Genomic DNA, 8,858 nt, shown 5'->3' on the forward strand with positions numbered 1-8,858 from the left:
TCCCAAATGCAGCCTGGTCTCCTCATCCAGCCTGTACTGGTTCAGCTACAGTAGCACCTATGGACACTGTTTTGCTACCAAGGGAAAAGTCGATAAAAGACAGAGCAAGCCAAGCCAGCAGGGGGCTGCCAGTTACAGCCTGGACATGTTGCATGGTCCTCGTGTCCTTGTCCTACCAACAGGAGTTGCTTCAGCAAGGTTTGAGAAACGGGCTTCTGTATTAAGCAGCTTCATTCCACCTGAACGTAAATAATGTCACATTTCACATCAGCCCTGCACATGAGGAAGGTTTTCGGAGGAATACCTTGTCAGGGACAGCAGCACAACCTCCTACTCATGAAGCAAAAGAACTTCTTATCTAATGGGTATCTTGTCCTAGACTCAATCACAGTAGCATTCTTGGGTATTGTTAAGGACTTCAGGGGAGACCCAGATGTAACTTAGATAAACACAGTGAGGAAAGAAAAGCCAGCAATGTGTTTCAGTTTAAACCTCTCTAACCTAAGAATCTCTCTTTAAGCCACTCAGAAAAGCCTTTAAAATCTGATAATCACTTAATAATATTTCACACTTGCTGCTCAACCTGAAAACCTCAGCTACAGCTTTTGTAAACTGTGTCACCGTTCTTGTTCCAGATGGCTTGCAAAATAATTTATAAACAACAAAGTTCAGCAGGTTCATAGCAGCTCTTCAATTCCAGCACTTTGGCCACCAACTTCAGCGTAACTGAGAGCTTTCAATCAGCTCCTTCCTCTCATGGGGCCTTCAAACAGCACCAGAGCATGCGTTCAACATGCTCTCAGAAAATAGCCAGCCAAACAGGGAGGGTCAGACATCTGGGCAACTCTATAGCACACCCACAGCATGCTCACACTGCCTTTTTCCTTTATTTTTTTTATATATAAACCTAGTTATGAATATGTAGGAAAACGTTCCAGAGTTTTAAAAACACCTTTGTTAAAATACACAGTTCCTACAAAACAATTTCAGTTTGCCATAGTTCAAATTCTGAATATAATATTCCCAGCAGGAATATACTGTAAATGCAAACATAACATCTCACAGGGTCAGAATGGTTTTTTTTACTGGTTTAACTAAATGTATGCTAAGTGTTATAAGAAATAGAGTATGTCAAAATGGGCCTGCTCTGTACCTGACAGATTTCCACTGCTATTTCTGTTTCCTCCTCTCCTCTCCCCTCCCCTCCCCTCCCCTCCCCTCCCCTCCCCTCCCCTCTCCTCTCCTCTCCTCTCCTCTCCTCTCCTCTCCTCTCCTCTCCTCTCCTCTCCTCTCCTCTCCTCTCCTCTCCTCTCCTCTCCTCTCCTCTCCTCTCCTCTCCTCTCCTCTCCTCTCCTCTCCTCTCCTCTCCTCTCCTCTCCTCTCCTCTCCTCTCCTCTCCTCTCCTCTCTCCCCTCCTCTCCTTTCCTCTCCTCTCCTCTTTCCTTGCTGGTGTTTACTTTGGCTCTGTTTTTCTTGTGTCCCTTCAAAACCTCCTTGTCCTGGATTGGCCTTTGGGCCACAGAGGAAAAAGGAAGAGATATTGCTTCACAGTCGCTTTAAAGGTCATGCAGTCTGAACCGGACAGAGACAAATTCCACTTCACTTTAAGCTCCTCTGATCACAGGCATACCCACACAAAGTATTCTGGAAACTGCAGGACAATATTAAGGTTGCATTAAGCCCAATAAAATATACCTTGCCTGTCAACATAGGTGATTAGCCCAGGCTCAATGCCCCATGAATCACAGACATATGGTTTCCAGGAGGCTCAGGATAAATAGAGCAGTATGGAGGCATTCCCTAAGTACTAAATATGTCTGAAGTCTGCAAAGGGTGTCAGGGCATCAGCACATTCAATCGATCCAGGACAGCAGCCCCCGGTGTATCTCATCGTTTCAGCTGGTGAGAAAGAGGCAACTTGTCTCCTGAGGAGCGTAGTCCTAGCCTGGCAAGCTTTTTAGAAATTCAGGCTGATTTGAGCTTGTTTGCTGGCCACTGCCAATAAGATGCAGCATGCTGTGGTCTGTGGATATGTTTTCTCACTTCGCCTTACACCAGCAAGCTGAGCCCAAAGGGATGACTGGCAAGAATAAGGCACTTGTGGTGGAGGAGACCACCTCTAGGCAAGCATGCAACTGAGAAAAGTGTTCCTTACAAAAACATTCAGCAGCCCAGAACTCCTGGAGCAACAAACAAAGCCAGTCTGACGCCGAGGTTTGTGTACTGTCTCAGTAACCAATGGCTAGTTAATGCTGGATTCTTCTCCAAGGCACTCTCCTCCTCCCACAAACCCTGTGGTTTCCACAGCATACACAAATTTGTCAAAATGGAAATAGCACAGTTTTGCTTTATGCTAATGTTTAAACATAATTTGTATTGAGCTATTGTATAAACGTTGCTTAAGAACTAATTCGGGGCTTTTAATGGGTTTATGTCCTGCTCACAATTGCTGGAAAGTATCAGCATATTGAGAAGAAAAAGGATTCCTTTAATTTTGACACACAGCAGAGGTTTTTAAGTAAAGCAGACAACTGAAACAATCACAAGATCTCCAATATTTGCAAGGAGATTTTCAGTACAAGTGTCTGCTGGCTGTCTTAGTAGTGCCCAGGAACCTTAAAAAAACCCCACAGGCAACAAGTTCCGCCAGCAGGAGTAATTTCAGTAGCACAATGCAATAAAACAGTGTTGCAGAAGCTGAAGGGCAACACAGTCACGTACCTAGCCCACAGAGGGATCCCAAACTGCAGAAGCAACCCTTCCAGCTTGTGGAAACAGCCTAAAGGTCTCCGTGACACCTGCTGTTCCTGTGTTGTGCTCTGAAGGAGAGGTTGCTCCGTCGGGGCTTTCCCACACCACATCAATAGCCAGCTGCAGGTTTGGACAATGGGAGCAATTTGAAGCTGGACAAATTGAAGAAGCCAAAAGCTTCTCTGGCATATAGTCAAAGTCTGATGAGCTGTATTTAACAGCCTTAGAATTCAGGGAGTAATTAATAAGTAATTTAATAATAAAAAAGGAAAGAGAAGGAAGGGCAGAAGGAAAGATTCTGCAAACAATCATAAGTCCCAGGAACTCACTGAGCCCTGGAAAGGTTTCCTAACTGGACAGTGAGGGCAACAGGATATAGTCAGGCATTTTCCGACAGACAGTTGTCTGGCATTCTGGGATTTTAATCCCACTGCTGCTTGATGGGCATAGTATTAAATTCCCTTTTTCCTTTGCCCAGGAAAGTTAAAATTCCTTTCTATTCAAAATGTAATTAAACCACAAAATGCAAAAGTGTCTATGGATATACAAAACAAAAAGCTGTCTAGGTTTAAAAAACCATAAAAGTCCATCTAGTAAGGGGTTAATTACAAGGAAACTGGTTATCGATTAGCATCTTGTGTAGTAAGATCAAAACCAACAATTCTGGTGCTATCTAGATAGTAATAAGAGTTAAATCTGCATTCATGGAAGCCAGAATTTTTAAGCACAATTGACACCGTATTGTAGGCCTGGACTTATGTTTGAATGCAATCTCAAATCAGCAGATTTTCAGACTGACATCTAAAATTACACAGAACATAATTTTATTATCATAGTGGGGTTTTTCACCCCCTTTTGCTCAAACTGAGACAGGCTGAATTTAACCTTTTGCACAGCACTAATTATGAAGGCATAGGGTTAGGAGTTTTCTTAAGGGAGAAAGAAAGAAAGGGACAGGGGGTGGAAAATTACAAGTTAACCACGTCCCCAGTTCTGTTCTGCTGTCTGCTCCTCACTCCTCTGGGAGATGTCAGACACCACGGCAGTCCATGTCCTGAGTTTGCAAAGACTTAACAAATGTAACACACAGTCTTGGCACCCACGGTAGTGGAAGAAATAGGTTGGACTAAGCTCTGGCTGACCAGCATCTCCCACAGAAGCACTCCATGGATGGAGTCTCTTCTCACATGCCATGTGTCAAAAGACTCCTTAGTCCTCTGCAAGCGCTAAGGATAAGGCGGCAGAGCAGGGGAGCTGTGCCTTACGTGCGGCCTTAGGCGCGCGGCCGAAGGCAGACAGCTTGCAACCACAGAAATAGCTCGGGTAGCCAGTAAATCAATATTTGTGTGTTATTGTTCTCACATACATCCCATTTGCTGATCCAACACTTGTTCCCGCAGAAACAGGATCAGAGCAGCCGCTGGCAGCCAGCAGGCAACCAGAGCCAGCTCCCCCTGGAGTCGGCACACAGGTGTGCTGCCTCCAACCAGAAGGCAAAGATCTACGACTTCTTTTAATTAAGGAATAATCCGTTTACATTACAAAAAGATCTTGTCGAAGGGGGCACCGTTTCCTCCAGCATTTATCCTCCTCGGCAAAATATCACGGCTCTCTCTCCCCTGCACGCAGCAGCTGCTTTGCACGACTCCTTGTCCTATGTCTGAGCAACCCAGACCAAAAAGCACCGTCTTCATATTTGATCAGCAAAGAGGTTCCCTTCCCTTAGAGGACAAGGAAAAGAAAACTAAAAGGAAGCCAAGGACGTTTTCTGATCGTGTGCATTCAGTCGTGCTCTACACCTCAGTCTAGCAGAAGCAGTCATCATTTCAGGACAGCAGCAACTCAGCAGCTGAGGACATCAGAGATGGGCTGCACCCAGGCGTGCTGAGGGGTGCTGAGAGAAGGGGTTGCTCTTGTAGTGCGTCCGCTCTCTCTTGGTTTTGAAAAATCATAGAGACCAGCAGAGATGTCCCACACCTGGAGAAAGGCAAGCATTGCACCCACCTCCAGAAAAAGCCTAAGGATAATATAGTGAGTTGCCAGCTGGTCAGCCTCGCTCTGCTTTGTAAGAAGCAGTCTCTGAATACAGCTGGGGACCGTCAGCATGGACTGACCAAGGGTAAATCATGTTTAACCAATCTAATTGCTCTCTGGGGTGAAATGACTGGATCTGAGGAAAGAGGCAGAGCAGTGGACATACAGCCTCAGTACAGATGGAGGATTAAAGCAAGAAGTAAATTCGTCCTGGATGCTTGCTATATTTAAGGTAGAAGGGATGGCTGGCCTGCCTTGACCAAAGAAGTACAGCTTCTAATCATACAAACAGAGCACTAGCACTCCCCCATTGTATTTTTGCATAAGGGGAAGTTATGGATGAAACTGCATTACCAAAAAGAAAACAATGTAGAAATGTGTAATTTCCCTCTACATTCCCAACTGTGTGTTTGTAACTTTTGTACAAAATAAAAAATCTTCATGCGCTTAAAATCTGCACAAGATAAAACAGTCACACCAAGCAATCTACCTGGAATCCAGCCCATTAGAAAACCTCATGTCAGGATTATCACACTAGATCTGACAGAAAAATCTTCAAGAGAATACATACATGGATGACCAACTTCTAGAAGCTTTTGTCAGCCCTGCAGACAATTCCTCTGATAGGTCCAACATACCAGTCTTCCTTCCTTTCCTTATCTCACCCAGCAAATGAATGCTATTAAATACGTAATCTTTTTGCAGTGGACTACACAAACAAAATACACACAGTTAATTAATGCTGCAGTCATTTCTTTGATCTTCCAATGAAAACAAAATTTAAAAGTCATACTATTTCAGCCTAGAAGCTTAGAGTTAAAAAGCTTAGGAATTCATCCGGGACTTTGAATCCAAGAATCACTGGGCTGATGTCATTAGAAGAGCTGAATTAGACTTGTAATTATTCCCTTATGAGTTCTGCTGTCTATCTGAGAAAGAAGGGTATTCATTTCTGTCCTCAAAACTGATTTACTTTGGTGAAAAAGCAGAAGGGTTGGAGAGAGCAAGAACTTGGTTTTACTGTGCATCTGACAGAATACAAGAAAATAAGTGTCAAGAGTGAACAACATCTCTGCCAGTCAATAGGAGCCATACCTTCTGTTTACATGGCATGGCAGTTTCCTTGAGATCCTCAGCATAACTCCTATCTCCACAGTTCCAGCTGGCAGTCCACTGCTTAGTGAAGTAGCACTTCAATAACATGCAGATGCTTGACAGTTATTGGGCTTAAATACATCTGCATATTTATAAACAACCATTCCAAACCACATCCCCATTTAAGGAAACTGCTTAATCATACCAAGCTTAAAGTCTCCCTCATATCCATTAAACAATAAGCTACAGCCAGATTCACTCATTTTATATTTTTATGGTACTTTTTAAAATACTTCTCACATAGCTAGGTCAAAAAAATGTGTCAATCGACTTTTTCTTTTGTGGCAATCAAACATTTCTCTTTATTAAACCCTATTTTTCTATTGAAAAGGCAAAAATAAGTCAAAAAAAGTTATGCTTTAGAAATCAAAATAGGGTAAATTCACAGCAATAAAACACAAGCATCCAGTAAATCATATTTAATGTTTTATCCATAATCTATAAAATATTCAGTCAAAATATGCAACCTCTGAAAATATTCAAAGCAAAAGTTTGAGAAGCATCAGACAAACAATGCACAGAATTGAAAGTTGCCCCAAAAATCTACAGATTTAATGCATCTGGAGTTTTAACATGGAGTCCCATAAATTTGGCCATAAACTCAGATTTCTCAAAAATTTTCATGCAAATTATATTTAGTGATAAAAGACTTTTAAAAAAATCAGAAGTTATTTTCAAATGGACAAAAATACACCTAAGCCAGCAGGTTACAAACCAGCCATGTAGTATCAGAGAGACCTACACCAACAGTTTCTGCACATGAACAGTAGAACTTGAATCGAGTATGTTGTTAGAGACAAGAGGTGAGCGTGAGCTGCACTTGCACGTTTAAAGAAAGCACAGGTCTGAAAGGCAAATGCCTTCTCTGTAGAGACCTAATCTGGACAATCCCTCTGTATGGATTACATAAAAAGCTTCATTGCACCTCCTGCTTCTGGCCCACTATCTACAGAAACAATTTTAAGGATAACCATGATGAGGAGAAACTGAAATATCTGAAATGTTAGCATGATAATCTGAAGCATTACATAACTACCACAGTAAAATACAGAAGCATAAGCATTGCAAGCTTCATTTTGCTCATATTTGGCTGTGTATATTTCACTGCATCAGAGTCAAGTATGTTCTCAGCTTTCTCTGGAGTATTATTTATAAGACACATGCAACAAATGAGAAGTAAAGTCCTGGAACAGAGAAGATATGTCATAACAACTACCAGTGCACAAGAAATCAACTTACTAAGGCAAAAATATAAAAATCTGTGAAACTGAACTTAAAAATTCATGGTGGGTTTCTTGAGGTTGTGGGTTTTTTGGTTTTTCTTGTTCTGTTTTGTTTTGTTTTGTTTTAGTTTAAGAAAATGTGCAATAAACCCAGATATGCCCAAATGAACTAAATATGAAAACAGATTCTAGAGAGCACTCATTAAAAACCAAATATTTTTCATTTACAGGAGCTTAACTTGCCTGCATATTTCCCATTCTATGTATAGGAAATGCTGCAGAGTAAGAGTAACACAGCAACTCCTACAGCAACACAGACACACATTTTCACATGGGATGTTGAAGTTCAATTACAAGATAATTCCATATACAATTCACATTATATGCTATGACAATTCTCAAAATAAAAGAAAAAAAGTGAAGATAAAACTATTTTATGCGAAGATGCTTGTATCGGTTTTGTGTTTTTAATACAAGCTTTGTGCTTTCTCCACACTTTGATTCATTTTTCATAGCCTCCAATTAAGAATAGGAATGCACCCAGCTAGGACTTCCATTGTTCCCATTGCCTAAAATGTGGCCCCATTACAGCTGATAAAGATTGAAGGTAGCATTTTAAAAACTCCCAAAACGTTTTAGCTTTTAAGACTCTTCTTCAGAACCATGCTCAGAAACATTGTCTCACTGGAATTCAATGTCCAAAGTTTTTATAAAACATTGGCCTTAGAAGTCTTCAATCCATTTGTAATTTCTGAAAGTTTTACCACCAGCCTACAACTTTTTCCTCCGGTATATCTTCCTATAAAGACATTCAAAAGGACAGGTTTTTTATTGAACAAATACTTCAAAAAGAAAATACTATAATGTATGGTGGGATGGTTTGTTTTATGAGCAACTGGTTTGGGGTTTTTTGAAGGTAAAAAGTTTAATTTCATGTTTTGAGTTGGCCTGTGTACCTATTTGGCATTACTTTTCTTTCTTGTACCAGTGATGACACACCTGATGAAATAAAGACCTTGTTGGAGGTAATACACTAATGGCATCTCATCATCAGGACAATCTGATTTTGTGACAGCTTACTGTTAAGGTAGAGAGCTGGTCCTTACACAGACCTTTGATGATGCTTACCTTACCTTTCCACCTCAAATGAGTGAAATGCTGCCTACATGAGATTTCATATCAACATGAGAAATCACATCTTTCATTAATGACGAACACAGCATACCAAAATAAGATCAGCAAAATGGTGTGGGAGATACAATATCACATGTCTGAGATCTTCACTGAACTTCTTCTCCTGTACCTCAGTGTGTGCTTTTAGCTGAGCTCTCTCTGGTCAATTAAAAGAAAGTAATGGATCAAAGAGACTGTCTTGCATTTGGGACATACTCTGACCTCCGAGTCACGTAATATGTGCCAGAAAGGTAAGTACACTGAGTGGGGAGATTTTTTCAAGTACACTATGGTTAAACCAACTTTTATCAGGAGTGCCAGGTGGAGAGATGCTTGGGAGCAGTCCCTTCCAACTGAGGCTGAGCTATATCTGCTCCTTTCAAGCTTCATCACTTTGCTTAAGGTCAATACCAAGGCTTCAGAAGATAGATAAAGCTCAAGAAAGCAAAATATCTACTCCAAAGAAATACTCCGTAATTTCTTCTTTTGATATGAAGTGTTTACCAGAGTTTAGGGTCTTTG

The sequence above is a fragment of the Aphelocoma coerulescens genome, chromosome 2 (assembly GCF_041296385.1).
Source record: "Aphelocoma coerulescens isolate FSJ_1873_10779 chromosome 2, UR_Acoe_1.0, whole genome shotgun sequence".
NCBI classification, from domain to species: domain Eukaryota; kingdom Metazoa; phylum Chordata; class Aves; order Passeriformes; family Corvidae; genus Aphelocoma; species Aphelocoma coerulescens.